The sequence below is a fragment of the Oryctolagus cuniculus genome, chromosome 11, assembly GCF_964237555.1.
Source record: "Oryctolagus cuniculus chromosome 11, mOryCun1.1, whole genome shotgun sequence".
Classification (NCBI taxonomy): domain Eukaryota; kingdom Metazoa; phylum Chordata; class Mammalia; order Lagomorpha; family Leporidae; genus Oryctolagus; species Oryctolagus cuniculus.
Window position 1 is genome coordinate 55,389,210 of NC_091442.1, and position 18,272 is coordinate 55,407,481.

An 18,272-nucleotide genomic window follows, 5' to 3' on the forward strand; every position below is an offset into this window, starting at 1 on the left:
TTTCCAGCCCGTTACCTTGGAATCAGCGGCTTGTTCCCCTGCAGTATGACCTGCCTCTGGTAGATACTGAAATAGCTGCGCCCACCTCTCCCCCGAGGTCTCCACAATGGTGGCTGTCCTGTGACAATTTCTGAGAGTGAGTGACTCGCATGCTAGCACGCTGCTGCCCCCCTGTGGCCAGCGTGTGCAAGAGCACCATTTCATTCCCTGTTTACCGTGGGGTCTGAGAGCCTAGCCCAAGCCCCAGGCTCTGAGAGCAGAGTGGATTGTGTGATCCTGGGCGTTGGATTCCAGGTTGCAAATCTTCCTGGCCCCTAGTCTCTTTCCTGTGTTTCCCCAAACACAACCCATCTGCAAGAGAAGAGGGAGGGAGGGCGGAGGTGCCAGGCCCCCGATCTGTTCCCACAATACTTTACGTGCTCCTCCTCTCTCTGTGAAGTGACTGCTGTGCAAACTAACAGCCCCACGACACTGGAGTTCAAACAGGAAGGACTTGGGAGCAAAGAGGGGGAGCCCCTGGGGGCAGGGCGGGGGGCTGAGAGCAGTCAGGGCAGAGGCACAGGGTGAGTGCTTTACAAGCAGGGGTGGTGGGAGCGGGGAGGGGGGTCCTGACCTGGCCAGGAGCTGGAGCTCATGCTGGGAGCAGCCAGGGGGCTGGAGGAAGTGATACTGCAGACCCGGATCTCAAGGAATTGGGGGTAGGAAGGGGTGGTTAATTTACGACTGGGAGAAGATTGGCTGCAAAGAGGCAGCAAGTGGAAATAAAGTCACCTGTGCTGGCTAGGGAGGTGAGAGGGGACCGACGCAGGCCATGGGCAAGGCTGTGAGGGACAACAGGGGGCAGAAGGGGAGGAGGGTCTCCTGGTGAGCCTGGGGGTGGCCCTGCCTTGGGCCCCACATCGCCTCAGGACCCAGACAACGAGGCAGGTCTCAGTTTCTTCTACCTCCTCGGCCTGTTCAAGAGTTGGGACTCCAGAATCACACAGTCACCTCTCCATGGCCTGATTCCATCGTCCTGACCCGGGCTGGAGCTCGCACCGTGCCTGCCACGCAGCCCCGTGTCCTGCATCCGGGGACCACGGAGGCTGTCAGAACAGGGAAGAGTATGGTCCCACCCCTGGCCAGGAAGTGCTGACGTCTCAGCTCCACGGAGATGGGCAGTTGGGCCAAAGCCTGGATGCACTGTGATTGCACCTGTTAACCTTGAAGCAGCCCCCATGCCGAGGGCGTGGAATGTTCTGGATCTTGGTCCCACGCTGTACTTGGGCTGGGTGTAGGGGGCCACCCCAAACCACAGAGCTCACGGCAGGGCTGTCTCTGCCCACCCCCTGAATCGGCTCAGTTCTGGGGTGCACAGATGCAGGGTGCCACGGGTGGGGAAGCCACAGGCAGGGGGCTGCTGCTGGGGCTCCACGACCTCCCGGGGGTGTGTAGGGCCCGGGCTCAGCAGGGAGAACCCTGGACCAGGGTGTGGCTAGGGATGGAGCAGGCAGAGGTGAGAAGGCAGTAGGAGGTGAGTGAGGCTGGTGATCCCTGGGGCAGGAGGGGGGGGGCAGGGAAGGGAGGGTTTGGGAAACCGAGGCGCTGGCTGGGAGCATCTGTGACCCAAGCAGGTCTGGGGCGCTGGGAAGGGCCCTGCAGCTGGGACCTGGGCGGTGGAGAGGGGTGATGTGGGGGAGGCCGGAGGACTTTCAGCATCGTCACCAGACTCCCTGGCTCCCAGAGCCTCTGTCTTCTCCCGGTCTCTCCAGCTCTCCTGTTGAGTCCGACCCCAACCTCACTCCCTGCACAGCGCCAAATGACTGCAGAGCTGTCTGAACTTGCACCCAGAGCTGCTGGGTGCCCACAGAGACCCTCCTGGCTATGGGGAGGCTGAGGTCCACCAGGGACGTCCTGGGGGTGGGTGATGGAGTGTGGCCCCAGCTGGCCACGACTTGACTCTGGCCAACTCCCTCCCCCTCAGGCTGCCTCCCTTCAAGCCCCGCCCCCCCCAACTCTGCTCTGATGCCCTCACCTCTTTCCCTTGGGGAGAGAGGAGCCCGTGCTGCCCGCTCCGTGCCCTCCCTGTCCCCGTGTCATCTGCGGCCCGGCCTTCTGTAATTGCGTCTCTGCTGGCTGCGACACCGAGGCACGCTCGGGTTTCTTCCACCTTAAAATAGGCCTCTTCTGCCCCGGCCGCCACCTCCTGGCTGCAGCCTCCCTCCTTTCTCGTCTCTCCTGGCCTGGCCTCCGCCCCCCTGCAGGTCCAACCACGGAGCCCTGGGGCGGCCGCTGCTGTCCTGGCCGCTTCCCCTGTGACCAGCTGCTCGGTGCCAGGACCAAGGGGGCCTGAGACCACGGGCTCCAGAGCAGCTCGGACCGGCTTCTCTCCGCTTCAGCAGAGTGGGGAAACTTAGACCCCAGGCGGCGAGCGTTGGCATTGGGACCCCCCTCCAACTCTGGATCTGGCCACCACCTGGCTCTCACTCCGGGAGCCCCTGCCCCACCTCTGCGCTTGTGGGGGGTGGGCTCTGTCACCCTTGCCTGTCGCCCCTGGTGTTGAGGTGTTCTGCCATTTTTGTAGACCCAGTTCTGGGGGCTCAGCCTAAGCTCCTGCCCTCTCCCTTCTCCCGCACCTGTGGCCCTGGCTCTGCAGCCAGTAGGTGGGGCTGGCACCCAAGCGCTCCCTCCATCCTACAAAGATGGGTGGGAGCCTGTGGACCCTGTCGGGGAGTGGGGGGTGACGCCTACGGGAGCTGTCGGCCAGCATCCAGGGGAGCTGTGGGGCTCCGGGCAAGCTGGTGCAGGCAGCAGGGCGCGAGGGTGACATCTGAGTCGAGAGCTGACCCTTGAGGTGCTTCAGGGCCAAGGAAGTGCTGGGGCACGATGTTCCTGCCAGAGGCACAGCGGGTGAAAATGTCCCACCTTGGCCATGAACTCTCGTGTCTGGGGGGATGGAAGAGAGGCCTGTGTGCTGGGGCTTCCTGGCAAGGGGGCAGCCGGCTGGGCAGGGGTCAGGGGAGCTGGGCTTCTGTCCTGAGCAGGCTTTGCCTCTTCTGCCGCCGCCCCAACCGCACCCACCCCCGCTCCACAGCCAGTCCCCACTGTGTCCCTTTTCCGCCCGGTTCAGGCTGCATTCTGTCTCCCGGCCACCATTCCCACCGTGTCTGCTGGTGTCTCAGCCCCCGTGCTCCACACCATGGCCAGAGCTGTCTCTGAGGTGGGGACACCCCGAGGAGCCACCTCCCTTTATAGCGGAGTCCCCTGTTGGGGGGGTGTCTTTCTGCTGGGTGCTTTGGGCTCGGACTCCAGCTCCGACTTTCCCTACGGAGCCCCTGGCCCCCTGGGTCCCTGGGTGACATTGACCATCCCCATAACCTGTTTCCATGACACAGAGCCCATTCTTTGCAAAAGCCACCTCCTCCTTGCCAGCCTGGCTCTCTCCAAGCACGGAGGGCCCCGGCTGGCCTCGTGCCTGGGAGCTCTGAGTGGGGAAGAGGGAGGGAACGCCCAGCACTGGGCACCCTTGGCTTCCTCAGCCACGAGAACTTGTAGGAATGGGCTGGAACCTTGTGGGGCCACGGGCGAACTGCTGGCACGCACGCAGCAGGGGCTGGGGCTGGGGCTGGGGGTGGGGGTGTGGGGTGCATAGTCGCTGGTACACTTTGTGGGGAAATCAATCCATGCCAATGCATTTCCAGTGGGTTCTCCAGACACCGCCCCTCCTCCCGGCTTCAGCATGTTGTCCCCAAGAGTGCGAGCTGGGCCGAGAGGACCTCCCAGAGACCCTGCCCAGGATGGGGAGGGGGTGGAGGCACCAGGAGCCCAAGCAGCCACTTCAGACGCACAGGTGGCGGGCGGAGGGAGCAATGTGCCGCCTGTTGGGCCCGACTGTCACGTACCAAATGTTCCAGGGATGGAGGGGGGGATGAGTAAAAGGAGGAATGATGTTTCATCCTTTGTCATTTGGGAGAAGCGGGTATTTCAGAATTGCTCTGCAGGACCAGCGGGCTGCACCCCTCCCCCCCTCCCGGGGCTAAGGCGGTGCTCAAGTGGGGACCTAGGTCCTTTGCCCCCAGGGACGCTCATGAGTGTTGCTGGAAAAAAAGCATCCCGGGGTCTCAGAGGTCCGGAAATGAGTCTCAGGTTAAGCAAGGTTGAACAGGATTCTTTTTCTTTTTTTAGTTATTTATTAGAGAGAGAGAGAGATGGATGTTCCATCTGCTGGTTCATTCTCCAAATGGATGCAGCAGCCAGGGCTGGGCCAGGCTGAAGCCAGGAGCCTGGACCTCCATCTGGGCCTCCTATGTGTGTGCAGGGACCCAAGGACTTGGATCATCCTCCGCTGCTTTCCCAGTCGCATTAGCAGGGAGCTGGATTGGAAGTGGAGCAGCCAGGACTCGAACTGGTGCCCCTGTGCGATGCTGGCGTCACAGGTGGCGGCTTTACCTCCTGCACTAGTATACCGGCTCTTGAGCAGGATTCTTTATGGCAGTTTTTTTTTTTTTTTTTTTTAATTACTTGAGAGGAAGAAGAGATAAAAGGCAGACAAAGAGAGCTCATCTATTGGTTTAGTCCTTAAAGTGCCCACACAGGCCAGGGCTAGGCCAGGCTGGAGCTGAGGGACCTGGGGGCTCCATCCAGGTCTCCCATGGGGGTGGCAGGGATCCAAGCACTTGACCTATCGCTGCTGCCTCCAAGGGTGCACACTGGTGTGGAGTGGGACTCACGTCTAGGCACTCGGGTATGGGACGCGGGCACCCTAACCACGCGGCTAACTGCCCCCTCCCCTGCATTTTTTTGGAAGGAGCATCTTCCAGAGCTTCCATTCCAATCACACGCTTCGGGAAGGCTGTCTACCCTCTGGAAGACGAGAAACGTTTCAGAAAAACAATGCGATGAATGTCACTTCAGAGAGCTCATTTCCCTTGCTTTGTCAGAACGGCAGCATAAAATTAATTTCATTTCCAAAGACTGTAATGTCACATTACTAAATTTAATTCACTTTTTTTCCCCCCTCTTCCAAAGAGTGATTTTAAAAAACACATTTCGGAACTACAACTGGTGGGAAACAAAGTTCTACACACGGAGCCATGGCTAAATCTGTTCAAGTTTCTTATACAGGATGCAAATGTGGTCCCGGAATTTCACTTCTGCCACGACTATTGCACCCCAAGTTCGCCACGCCGCGCGCTTCCAGTCACGTGCGAGGTCTTGGCTGGTTTCCCTGAGCCCGGCTGTCACAAAGGAGCCGTCTTGGAGCTGTCTCGTCTGCTTGGGTCTGGCACAGCTCAGCTGCCTTGTGGCCCGGAACGAACTGATTCAAGGGCTGGGGTCAGTGGCCTGTGCTGTTGGCCAGGCAGCAGGCACCAGGGGTCAGGCCGAGGGAGCCCAAAGGCCTGACCTGCTGCTGGCTCCTGGGGGCGGTTGGCAGGGACACTGGTGCTGCTTCCATCCTGCAGGGGACTGAGCTCACCGGGGTTCCTTGCAGCATGTTCTGAGCCCGTGTCTTCGGCCCTGTCACTCACACTGGCCTCTGGTGACAGCTGGCGGTCGCCGTGTGGCTCTGTCGCTGGACTCACTGTGGGAAGGAATGGATTCTTTATGAAGCTTTTTGATGAGCAGAAAATAAGCAATCCTTCTGGGAAAAAGCTACCTTGGGAATTTCTCCCGAAGCTCTCTCCTGGTTGAGTTCAGGTCCACTCCAAGGGGCACCCCCCCCCCCCCGTGCCTTTGTGTCCCCTGGCTGATCAGAATCTTTTAAGGTAGTATACTTAAAAACTGTGGCGTTGGCCGGCGCCGCGGCTCACTAGGCTAATCCTCCGCCTAGCGGCGCCGGCACACCAGGTTCTAGTCCCAGTTGGGGCGCCGGATTCTGTCCCGGTTGCCCCTCTTCCAGGCCAGCTCTCTGCTGTGGCCAGGGAGTGCAGTGGAGGATGGCCCAGGTGCTTGGGCCCTGCACCCCATGGGAGACCAGGAAAAGCACCTGGCTCCTGGCTCCTGCCATCGGATCAGCGCGGTGCGCCGGCCGCGGCGGCCATTGGAGGGTGAACCAACGGCAAAGGAAGACCTTTCTCTCTGTCTCTCTCACTGTCCACTCTGCCTGTCCAAAAACAAACAAACAAACAAACAAACAAACAAAAAAACGTAGTGTAGCAGGTGGACCGTCACCTGTGGCCCACGGTGCTGACATCCCATGAGAGAGCTGGGCCAGATTGAAGCCAGGAGCCTGGAACTCCATCTGGGGCTCCCCAGAACTTGGGCCATCTTCCGTTGCTTTCCCAGGTGCATCAGCAGGGAGCTGGATCGGAAGTGGAGCAGCTGGGACTCGAACCTCAGGCTCAGATTGGTGATGCTGGGAACCACGCGGCGAGTTAACCGACCATGCCGCAACGCTGGCCCCAGCCAAGCTCCGGTTTGGTTGTCTTTTCCTCTGGATCAACACCCTATGCCCACCCCTCTCCCACCCCTGCCCCTGGCCCTCTGGTCTTGTGCCGGCAGGCACCCTCCCTTCCTGCCGGCCACAGCTCCGTCGTCTCCCCACCTGATGCCAGGACCCCCCCCCCTTGCTGGCTGCACCGCTGCCGGCTCCCCCTGAACCCTGCTCAGGGCCCAGGCCCGCACACCTGCAGGCATTACCCTGGCATCTAGCCCGCGCTGACTTAGCAAGCACGCTCAGCCAGGGCCACAGGTGTTCCCGTCTGCATCCTGCAGGCCAAGCCCCGCAGGTCACCCCAGGGATGGGGGCAGGCCTCGGGCAGCGCGGTGTATCAGCTCCACAGAGCAGCAGTGCAGGGAAGGCCGGGTGTCAGGGTCCGGCGGACGGCAGCCTGGGCTTCTGTGGACTCCTCCTCCAGGCAAGCGAGGGGCCGCAGCCGCGTGAGGCTGGCGCCCCCTTGCGGCCCAAAGGATTCAGCGGAGGTGGCTGGGAAGGAGGACGAGCAGGGGGCGGGCGGGCAGGGGGCTCTCCTAGGAGAGTGGGGGCCACGACTCTCCAGGAAGCCCCAGCAAACCTCTCTCTGGAGCCCAGGCGGGATCGTGGGACCAGCCCGACTGCGTAGCTGTGGTGGGGACGGGGATGATCGTGTATTCCCAGCCTGGACCCGAGCTGGTGTCAACTCCCGCGACAAAGCACGCGGGCTGCTTGGCCAGGTGTGTGCGCCTGTGCGGGAGGGCGTTAGGCGCACAGCCGCTCGGGACACCCATTTCTCGTGTTGTAGCGCCTGAGTTCACAATGACATGGATGCTACCCCAGATGGCCGCTGTTGTGGGAGTGCTCAGGGGCTGGGTGGGGGGGTTGGCACGAGGCCACCCCGCCCAGGGCGCTTCTCACCGTCCAAAGGCAGCAGGTCCTGGGCGACGAGGAAGAAATACAGCAGTGGGACATCGCGCTGCGAACGTGGGCACGCCCCTTTCCTGCATCCCGTTCGTCCCATCCCTGGGCGTGCTGGGCTCTAACGCTCTCCGAGTCGGAGCCACCTGGGGAGACACCGGCGGGCCTGGAGCGCCCTCTCGTGGGCGTCCTGGGTGCGGCCTCTCCTCCACGGAGGTCCGGGCTGCAGGATTCCGAAGTCTCCTGTGAACGCCCAAGAGTCCCAGGCAGGTGGGCTTTGCTCCCTTTGGGGACTGCACACATGGAGAGCACATCCGGCCCCTCCAAGGATCTCCTGAGATTCTAAAACCCACAGTGGTGTGCTCCCCGCACGGCGGGTGCGGGTGCACCTGCTTCTGGACAGATCTTGGGAGCCATGCTAGATGGGGGTGGGAATGGATGCCTGATTTACAGGAGTGTGTGTGTGTGGGGGGGGGGGGCAGAAGCTCCGGGAAGGGCGCAGCCTATGGCCAGGGGACATTGGCTAAGCTGACTCTCAGGATCTTCCTCGATTACCCCTTCCAAGTCATCTGGCCAGGGTGGGGCTTTGCTGTGGCACAGTGGCCCAGTGCTCCTGGTGAGCCCACTGACTTGGGGGTACAGAGGGGTGCAGGTGGAGGGGCCCTGGTTGCTGTTTGAGACTAGAAGCCCCCTTGACTGCTCTGAGACCACAGCTCTCCCTGGAAGTGCAGGCGTTGGGTGTGGGAAGGGCAGTTATTACCACTGCTTCTTCTTTGTAAGAGAGAGAGAGAGAGAGAGAGAGAGAGAGAGAGAGAGAGAAGAGAGACCTTCCACCCACTGGTTCATCACCCAAATGCCTGTAAACCCTGGGGCCAGGCCAGACAGAAGCCAGGAGCCAGAAACTCCATCTGGGTCTCCCATGTGGGTTGTGGGAACCCAAGGACTTGGGTCATCATCCTCTACCTTCCCAGGCATATTAGCAGGGAGCTGGATTGGAAGTAGAGCAGCTGGGGCTGAAACCAAGCCTCTGATGGGGGATGCAGGCCTACAGGCAAGGGCCCAACTTGCCGTACCACAGCGTCTGCCTCTACTATTATTTTAAAAATTAATTAATTTGGGGTCTGGTGTTGTGATATAGCAGGATAAGCTGCTAGGTGCAGTGCCGGCATCCCATGTGGGTTCCAGTTCGAGTCCCGGCTGCTCCACTTCTGATCCAGCTCCCTGCTGATGAGCCTGGGAAAGCAGCAGAAGATGGCCCAGGTGCTTGGGCCCCTGCACCCACATGGGAGACCTGGATGAAACTCCTGGCCCCTGGCTTCAACCTGGCCCAGTCCTGGCCATTGTGGCCATTTGGGGAGTGAACCAGCAGATGGAAGACCTCTCTCTTTCTCTCTCTGCCTTTCAAGTAAATAAAGAATTTTTTGGTAAAAACATTTTTTTTTTCTGACAGGCAGAGTGGACAGTGAGAGAGACAGAGAGAAAGGTCTTCCTTTGCCGTTGGTTCACCCTCCAATAGCCGCCGCGGCCGGTGTGCTGCGGCCGGCGCACCGCACTGATCCGATGGCAGGAGCCAGGAGCCAGGTGCTTTTCCTGGTCTCCCATGGGGTGCAGGGCCCAAGCACCTGGGCCATCCTCCACTGCACTCCCTGGCCACAGCAGAGGGCTGGCCTGGAAGAGGGGCAACCGGGACAGAATCCGGCGCCCCGACCGGGACTAGAACCTGGTGTGCCGGCGCCGCTAGGCGGAGGATTAGCCTAGTGAGCCGCGGCGCCGGCTGGTAAAAACATTTTTTAAAAAAGATTTATTTATTTACTTGAAAGGCAGTGTTACAGAGAGGAGAGGAGCCAGGAACCAGCTGAGTGCAGAGGCCCGGGTGCATCAGCAGGGAGCTGGATGGGAAGTGGAGCAGCAGGGACTCAAGCCCACACCCACAGGGGACACCGGCCCTGCAGGCGGTGACTGCTTGCAACACCGCAAGGCCACAGCACTGGCCCAATAAAATAAACCTTAAAAAAAAAAAAAAGAAGAAAATGGGACCCTTCTTCCTTTCTCACGTGAGTTCCACAGGAGCCTTCCGGCATGGGGACAGCACATGGTCAGGGTCTCGGCTTTTTCTTCCCTGGCTCTACAGGCTGGCAGGTCAGCTGGCTGCCCCCGGCCACCTCTGTGTCCAGCCAGAGCCAGAGGAGCGCCTGCAACCTCCTGGCTTCCACTCATATCCCATTGGCCAGCACTCAGTCACGGGACTCCCTGGCTGCAAGGGGTGCTGGGAACACTGAGGACTCCCCCACCCCCACCCCCCACATCCGGGTCTCCCATCCTTACTGCTGCAGAAGCTGGGGGCAGGTGCCTGGGCCCACAGCAGGGGAGGGGGCCTCCAGTCCCTTCCCCGGCCGTCTCCGTTGCTGGGGGTGACCCACACGTGTGTGTGCGGCCATGATCTGATTTACAGAGAGGGCCAGGCTTGGCCTGGAAGGGCTGCGTGGCGGCCGGCACCCGCGTTCTGGCCCTGACCCTGCCGCCCTGCCCGGGAGAGTCTGTCCTTGGACCCGCTGGCCTCTCTGGCTGCTGCCGCAGAGCTGGACATCCCAGAGTGTTCCCCATGGGCGGTGACATGGGGCCGGCGCCCGTTGGCATGTGTTCGTGCACCAGAAAGCAAAACCCCTCATGAAGAAAACAAAGTTGCTGCATCTGAGCTGGTGTAGACTCAAGCGGTTTAGGGTGCAGGTAGATGGGGAGCCCGGGGCTCTGCTGCTGGTTCCCCCACTCCTGCAGTTGCGTGACCCTGGGTGAGTGGCTCAGCCTCTCTGGACGTCAGCATAGTGGTGGTTGGGAAAGTTAGATGTTGAAATCCATACACTTAGTGCTTGGGCAGTGTCTGCATGCCCAGGGCTCATTGGACAGAGCAAGGATCGGGGGATGGAAACGGGGGGTATAGGAGAGAGCGTTAGGGGGGCCCGCAGTGCAGGGCGGACCTGACAGACTTTGCTGGAAGAGCATGGAGGTCGTGAGCCCTGGCAGAGAGCTGCCCACTGTACCTGTCTCCCTGGAAGTGGACACTCGGGGCTCCCTGGGGATGGAGTGAGAGCTTAGTGGCTTTGCATGGTGGACTCACTGCGGGCAGAGGTGCAGCCCCAGGGACCTTCTGGAGCTCCCAGCAGCAGCAGCTGGGTGCACGCTGGCTCCCTGGTGGAGGGGGCAGGCGGGCAGGTCTCAAGGAAGGTAGCCTGGTCTTTCCGAGGGGCAGGCAGCTGGGCAGAGGGGAGCTCCCTCTGAAACCCTGAGTGTGTGGGGGCAGGCACTGGCAAACGCCAGGACTTCCCACTACGGTGACTGCCAGGAGCTTCCTCCGGGTCTCCCATGTGGGTGCAGGGGTCCAAGGACTTGAGCCATCTTCCACTGCTTTCCCAGGCCACAGCAGAGAGCTGGATCAGAAGAGGAGCAGCTGGGACTCGAGCCAGCACCCATATGGGATGCCGGCATTGCAGTTGGCGGCTTCACCTGCTATGCCACAGCACCGACCCTGTGTTTCTTTCTTGATTGTGATTCAAACTCACTAACTTTACATGAAATATGCATTTTTCTGGTTTTATTTGTATGTCAACCACAGCTCAATAAGGCTGCCAAAGCAAAAAGAATGCCCATAAATCAGTAAGAAAATGACAGCTGATGGGACAATGGAATGATCTGAGAAGGCACTTTACAAAAAATAGTAGCCTGGCAAGTATGAGAAGTGGCTCACTGGCCCTGCTTACCGAGGAAACACAGGGTTGAAGCACCAGCAGGTGGCTGGTTCCCCATTCCCACCAGCAAGGCTGAAATGAAACAATGTGAAAATAGTTGGTCTGGACAAAGCTGTGGAGCAACAGAGTTTCTTTGGCACTGGTGCAGCCCAGCTGGGAAGTAATCTGGTGCCGAGTATCAGATGAAGATCCCCATGTTCTAGATCCAAGGCATGCACCCGGGTGAGGACCGAGACACGGGCTCGCCAGGATTCCCGCACCCTTCCGTACGGTGCCCCAAAGGGACACAACCCAGTAGCCAAGGGCTACGGTGACTACGCCTGGGGTGCAGACAGCGGAGTACTCTACAGCAGTGAAAAGTTGAGACCCACAGGGCATTGAACAAGGTGAATGAGGGACAGAAACGAGACATGGAAGAAGAAATATGGCATGGTTCTACACAGATAAAGTGCAAACCCTGGCAAAACTAAGTGACAGCATTGGAAGTCAAATAATGACGTGGGGGCAGAGGGGCGGGGTGGGCATGGTTTTTTGGGGTGGTGACAATGCCCTTTTTCTTCACCAGTGTGGGCTTATACAGATGTTTGCTTTGTTATAATTTCTATATTTAAATATTTCTCTGTGGGCCTTATACGTCTTAACAAAAAAGTTAAAAATAAATTGTATTTATATCGTATCTCTAGCAGAGAGATTTGTCCTAAGAGGATTTGTCTGGCCTTCCTCCTGAGGAGGAGGGGTCTTGGCACTCTGGCATCTCCCTAGGGGTCCTGGTGGACTCAGCCCCCAGCCCTCGGGGTCCCCCCCTCAACCTGCCCGGCAGCTGTAGGTTCCAGGTGGCGCATGCGATGCCTCTCTCCCTGTAGCCTCTCTGCAGACAAGCCCCTGCAGAACCCCCCACCCTGAGCTGCACAAGGCCTTGCTAGGGTGTAGTTTACTCCTCAGAGGTTGGAGGCTTGGGTCTGACTGTATATGGCTGTGGGCCCTTTAAGAGGTGGAGCCTCCTGGGGGTGGTGGTCATGGATAAAGCCAGCTCTCCTGGGACCCTGAGTTAGTTCCTGGGGAGCAGAGCCAGCAGCTGTAAAAAGCAGACTGAGCCTAGTCCCTCCGGCTTCCTGTCTGGCCACGGGGTGCCCTCATGTTGCGTGTGAACCTGCTGTGAGGCTGCGCCCTGGCCAGAAGCAGGACCAATGGGATCCCCCAAGCTCTGAGAGCAAAGTCGACCTCTGTTGTTTGAAAGCAGGCAGGCTCAGCTTCTGCTGTGCTTTCTTGCTTCCAGCTGTGGCCCTGAACTTCCAGCCGGCATCTCCATGAAGCTGTTGATTGGCTAGTTCATTTGTTCACTCATGCTTTTCACAAAGCTTTTTAAAGTGCATTAAAAAAAAAAAGATTTAATTATTTGGAAGGCAGATTGAGAGAGAAAGAGGGCGAGACAGAAGCTGTCTACTTTGTAGAGAGTTCCAAAGCCAGGAGCCAGGAACTCCGCCCGGGTCTCCCACATGAGTGGCAGGGACCCAAGCACTTGGGCCATCCTCCACTGCTTCCCCAGGTGCATTGGCAGGGAGCCGGAGCAGAATTGGAGAAGCTGGGACTCGAACCGGCACTCTGATATAGGATGCTGGTGTTGCAGGCGGCGGCTTAACCCGCTGCGGCCCAACCCTGGCCCCTTGAGCCCATTTTTAATACACCCCAGGCTCTGCAAGGCACTGAGGGGACAGCGATGATCCCTCCCTGCCCCCACAGAGCCTCCAGCCTGGCAGGTGTCAACCCTCATCCAAGAGCTGAAGGAGAGGCTGGGACTGGCCAGGGCACAGGGGACTGGCCCGCCTCTGAGCAGGAGTGAGGTGTGGCCTGAGAGCTGATGGGAGAGTTGGTGGAAAAGCATTCTGGCTGGGGGAGCAGCACGTGCAGGGTGCGCCTGGTGGGGACGGCAGAGGCTCTGGGACCAGTGACAGTGGCAGCCATGTGGTCAGCAGACTCCAGCAGCAGGGGCTCTGGGCATGGGCGCCTCCTTGCTCCTGGGAGGGACCCTAGGCACACAGGAGAGATAGCTCCCAGGAGAGAGGCAGTGCTATGAGGTGGGTGGGGGACTGGCTCCAGGAGGGACATGTGTCTGTGTGTCTCTGTGTGTGTTTGCATCTATGGCTCTGTGTGTGTCTCTGTGTGTGTCTCTGTCTCTGTGTATGTGTGTATGTCTCTGTGTGTGTATATGTCTGTGTGTATCTGTCTCTGCCTGTGTGTGCTCTGTGTGTCTGTCTCTGTGTGTGTTTCTGTCTCTGCCTGTGTGTGTGTGTCTCTCTCTGTGAGTATCTGTCTCTGTGTGTGTTTGTGTGGGGCTGGACTAGTGGTCCACTCCTCAGTAGTGGGTGACAGCGGAAGGGCAGGGGGTCACTCCAAGGCTGGATGAAAAGTTGGCATAGTAAACAGCCTTGAGTTAGGGACAGGGGTTGCGTAACTGGGCGCTACGGCGCTCACATCCCTCGCCGGCGCGCCTGGGTCTGGTTCTCTACTCTCGCCTCTGACTCCAGCTTTTTGCTGCAGCACACCTTGGGGGGACTGGTGCTGGCTCAAGTAATCAGCCAGGCCCTGGTACCCACGTGGGAGTCCTGGATTGAGTTCCTGGCTCCCAGCTTCAGCCTCAGCCCAGCCCTGGCCATTTCTAGCATTTGGAGAGTAAATCAGTGGAAAGGATCTCTGTCTGTCTGTCTGTCTGTCTATCCACCTCTCAAAAAAAATCTGGCTTTTGCAGGGCGTAGGGTCTCCGGTGCCATCAGTCAGCCGCGCCGTTGCGTGTGAAAGCAGCCGTGGACAATACGTAAGGGAAAGGGTGTGACCGGACTTGGCTTGAGCCGGGTGGAAGCGGGCCAGTGAGCTGTCCTTGGCTGACTCCAGCGCTAGCTCACGAGAGGCATTGTGACTTCCTGCCTTGCATCACCCGAAGCGGTGGGGGGAAGCCAGCTGTCCCTCTGTGAGGACACACAAGCAGCCGGGGGCCAGCTGCACACGTGGGATAGGTCTCCCGCCAGCAGCCCCGTGCTGGAGCTGTGAGCCTTTTCGAGAATGGTGCCCTGGCTGGGAGACCTAAGACAGAACCACCTGCTGAGCCGTTCCCAACTTTCTAACCCCCACGCAAGCCACAGAACAAATGCTTGGGACGATGAGTTACAGAGCAGTAGGTAACACATAGGGGCCAGTGGGGGCCGGATAATGCATTTCCCAGCCAAGATCTGACTTAAAATCCATTGTAGGCACCGAGTGTCACTTCCTTGTTCCTTAAGGGCATAATTGGGGTTCATGCTCTTAGGGTAAGCCCCACGTGGGAGCAGCGCCCCCCCCCACTTCACCCTAGGGAGTGCGCGTGCCCGTTGGGAGCATGCGAAGGGTGCAGGTGCAGGGGTCCCCATCACTGCTCCATCTCTAGTTCACCGTCACACCTCGGTGGATGGAAGCGGACGACCATGCACTTGGCCAAGCAGTAAGCTGCGCCCCCTGCACTGTGGATACATGCCCAGATGCTTGGCACACAAGCGGTGCAAGATTGGCGGGACACGTGTGCTCCCTACCTGGGAGGCCAGCTCCGCAGAGACTGCAGAGGCATTCTGGTGGAGATTTGGAGAGCCCGGCACTTAGGGGAGCCCCAGCTAAGGCTGTGGCCGTGAGAATACCCACTACTCACTGCGCTGCTCTCTCCGCTCTGCCGTGCCTTGTAGTTTGAGGTCATCGGCCCCTCTCTCTCCTTCCTGCTTTCTGAAAGCCTACGTCCTGCTGCACTTTGCCGAGTCGAGCTGGAGCGCTGCTTTCCTGGGACCCTGCGCTGGGGAGGAGGGGCGAGATGGCAGCCTTGTCTACACTGGCTAAGGGAAAGCCGGGAAGCGGGGCTCTAGCGGGCATCATGGTCTAAGGCCCCTTGCTGCCTTCTGCTGCCCCCTGCTGGCAGCTCCTCCTCCTCTGCCGCACCCCTGGGTTCTGGGCCCACCTCCCTTTCCTGACGGCTGTAGAGGAACAGGATCCGCTCCACCACTCACACGCACGCACACACGCACACGCACATGCGCACACACGCACGTCTAAAGCCCAAGATCCAATGTTACAGCGCCGAGAGGCCGGGAGCTCAGTGCATCCCTGGTGTCTGAGGGAGAGCCTTCGGGGAGTGACCGGACTGGATTCGGTTGCTGGGTGGGGTCCACATGACTGAATCTTGCAAAATGAAAACTTATTTTTTTTTGAAAGGCGGAGAGAGAGGGAGAGAGAGAGAGAGAGAGAGAGAGATTTTCTGAAGACAATCCCTTGCTCCACATGTGCCTGCTGCTTTGCCCTAGCCCCTGGCTCCGGTCTCTGCACCCGCCCCATCTTGCCCCGTCTCCTCTTTGAAGGGAAGCCTCACTGTGTGTGTGTGTTCTGTCTCCTCACGCCGCATCCCGTGGGAGCCCTGTGCTCCGCTTCAGGCCCCATCCGGCTCACTGCCAGGCTCATCACATCCGCAAAGAACCCTTTTTCCAGCTAAGGTCACAGCCAAGGTCCTGGGAAGTGGGACCACCGTTCCGCTCACCGCAGGGCTGTGTACACAGCAGATGCCTAATGCATGCTGAAATGCCTGCCTTCCTCTGAGGCTGTTTGCAGGGCTGCGTGCAGCAGGCCCGAGATTGAGGGACAGAGAAAGGTGTTGGGAGAGAGGGGGGCTGGGGGATGGGGCTGACGGGGTCGGGTGGGAAAGGGGCAACTGTGGGGTGGGGCTGGTCAGCCCCCACCTCCCCAGGCTGCTTTGACCCCCGAGAGAGACTCATAGAGGGGCTTCTTTGTCCTTTAGCTCACACCCTTTCCAGCCTGGCCCATATTGGTGGCTCACTGGCCAGCTTGAGGGTCTCGCTGTCCCAAGTGTTCCCTGCTCTGACCACCCAGCTGCACCTCCGATGGGGGGCACTCTGCAGCTCAAACTCCTGCCATGGCTCCCTACTTCTGCAGAGTTGGTCTAAACTCCTCCTGCATCTGCCATCCCTGGGCAACCTGGCTCCGCCCCTTCCTTTTCCTAGACTCCTCTCCTCCAGGCTGTTCCCCACACTTTTCCGGGGTTGGGGGGGCTCTCCCTCTCGGGGAGCTTCCTGGCACTTCCCTTCTCTGGAGTGAGTTTCTTCCTCCTAGCCCTAGCTATCTGTGCAGGCCCAGCTCTATGCCTCTTCCTCCAGGCAGCCTTCCAGATTTCCTGGGGGTGGAAGTGCTCACTTTCTCCCCACAGCTCCTGGCTTCTCTGCTGGCCCCAGGGCTGTTTTGTGGTTGGGACTCACTTCCAACACAGAGCTCACCCGCTTTGGCAGGGGCCACATCCACCCCACTTTGGGGTTCCCAGTGCCCGGGCCAGTGCTCAGCATGTAAAATGCTGACTAAGTATTTTTCCAGCGAGCCAAACATTCATGGTAGCTCTTGCAAGGTGAACTCCAGGGCCCCGGGGCGGGGCTCTGATGACCCACCTGTTGCAGCTCACCAACACTGACGTGTGCTGGAGTCACTGCCCCATTGATCGGCCCCAGCATGCTGAGGGTTCTGATAAGATCTTTGCCCCACTGAGTTCCCTTCGGCCCCTGCCCAACGCCCCTGCTCCCCTGCACTACACATTTCGGCCCCTAGATGGCACCACTGCATCATCCCCTTCCCAAGACCTGGGGAGGAGGGCACCGCCGAGAGAGATGGTTTCAAGGAAACCCTGGCCCAGCTTAAACTGGCCAGAGCAGGCTGCTAATTTCAGGTGCTGTTTAATGTCAGGGTCGCACACGGGGTGGGATGGGAGCCGGGAGAGTAACAGCGCCCCCCTCAGAGGGTTTTGGGCTAGATAAGTGATTTGTTTAATAGAAGGTGCCTAGAACATGTCTGGTGCATATTAAGTGCTCAATACAATTTGATCTTTTCCCCTTTCAATTTCCATGTCCAGGACCACGCTCTCGTCCCTTGGGAGCGGAGACCCAGGTGGGCTACCTGTCTCTGCATCCCAAAGATTGGCTCAGGGCAGGTGCTTCCCCTGCCATTCCTTCTCCACCCTGCCCTGTCAGACATGGGGAGGTGAGCACACTGGCAAGAGAGAGTGGACCCAGGGCTGGCGCTGTGGTGTAGCGGGTAAAGCCGCCTCCTGCAGTGCCAGCATCCCATGTGGGCACTGGTTAGAGACCTGGTTGCTCCACTCTGATCCAGCTCTCTGCTATGGCCTGGGAAAGCAGTAGAAGATGGCCCAAGTGCTTGGGCCCCTGCACCCATGTGGGAGACCTGGAGGAAGCTCCTGGCTCCTGGCTTTGGATAGGCTCAGCTCCAGCCATTGTGGACCCCTGGGGGGCAGGTGGGGGCGGACATGAGGCAGGCATCACCTTACAAAGGGCTCTGCCCTCTACCCCAGCATTAGTCAGCCCCTGGGGCTTGGTTGCGCCCACCTGTGTGAGCACACAGGTGACCCCACCTCTCTGACCCTCAGTCTCCTCCTCTCTCCTGTGGGGGTGCAGCGTGGGGCACAGCAGGGAGCACACAGCAGAGTGTGGGATACGGCAGTGAGAAAATGCACACATTCAGCACCATTTTGGGGTCTGGGCTGGTGGAAGGAGGTGGGGCTCTGTGTGCCAGGTGTTGGTGGAGGGGGAGAGGGTGCGAAGGGGGGCAGTGGATGGAACCGGCTCAGCGTCAGCCCCACTGACTGGAAGGGGCTGCCATGGGGCCCACGGCGGGAGCCGATGAGGGAGCCTTGTTTCTGGCGGCTGCTGAGACCCTGGGTCTTGACTGCGTGGTCTCAGAGCCTGGGGCCTATGCTTAGAGAGGGGAGGGGTCACCCCCGTTCCTCCTCCTGAGCCCTCAGCCTGCCGCAGAGGCTGGGGGTCCTCTGAGCAGAGTTCTCGCAGAAGACACTGGCCTTGGGGACAGAGGCGCCCTCACGGGGTTCCCAGAACAGAGCAAAGCTGCACCCCTTGGGGGCCCTCGGGACAGAGAGGAGCCTTTCTGGGCACAGCATGCAGGAGGGGCCCTGGGGGGGCCAGTCTGGTGTGGTCACTGGTACCCATGCTAGCTAGAGGCTGGCGGCCTCCCGGGCTTGGTGGATGGGAGTGTGTGTGTGGGGGGGGTCATCTGTGTCCCCAGGGAGCGTGATCAGGGAGCCAGGCCGGGGAGGGCAATGCCTGGGGCAGGGAGTAGGGAACCTCAGACGCACTGTCCCCTGCCAAGGCCGTCTTCAGAGAGAAGGAAGCCGGGGC

At 59.7% G+C, this 18,272-nt stretch overlaps 1 long non-coding RNA gene across 5 annotated transcripts; it reads right to left on the reverse strand.

Moving 5' to 3' along the window:
* Positions 1 to 4,956: 4,956 nt before the first annotated feature.
* Positions 4,957 to 15,216, reverse strand: LOC103348272 (uncharacterized). 5 transcript variants are annotated; one of them, XR_007919459.2, is made up of 3 exons: positions 14,729 to 15,216; positions 7,313 to 11,127; positions 4,957 to 5,560 (listed from the first exon to the last, which is right to left on the reverse strand). It is a non-coding gene; the product is annotated as an uncharacterized lncRNA (long non-coding RNA). The 5 variants fall into 5 exon arrangements; XR_011380053.1 differs by having other exon boundaries at positions 7,313 to 12,413; XR_007919457.2 differs by adding an exon at positions 6,151 to 6,334 and having other exon boundaries at positions 7,313 to 15,216.
* Positions 15,217 to 18,272: the final 3,056 nt, after the last annotated feature.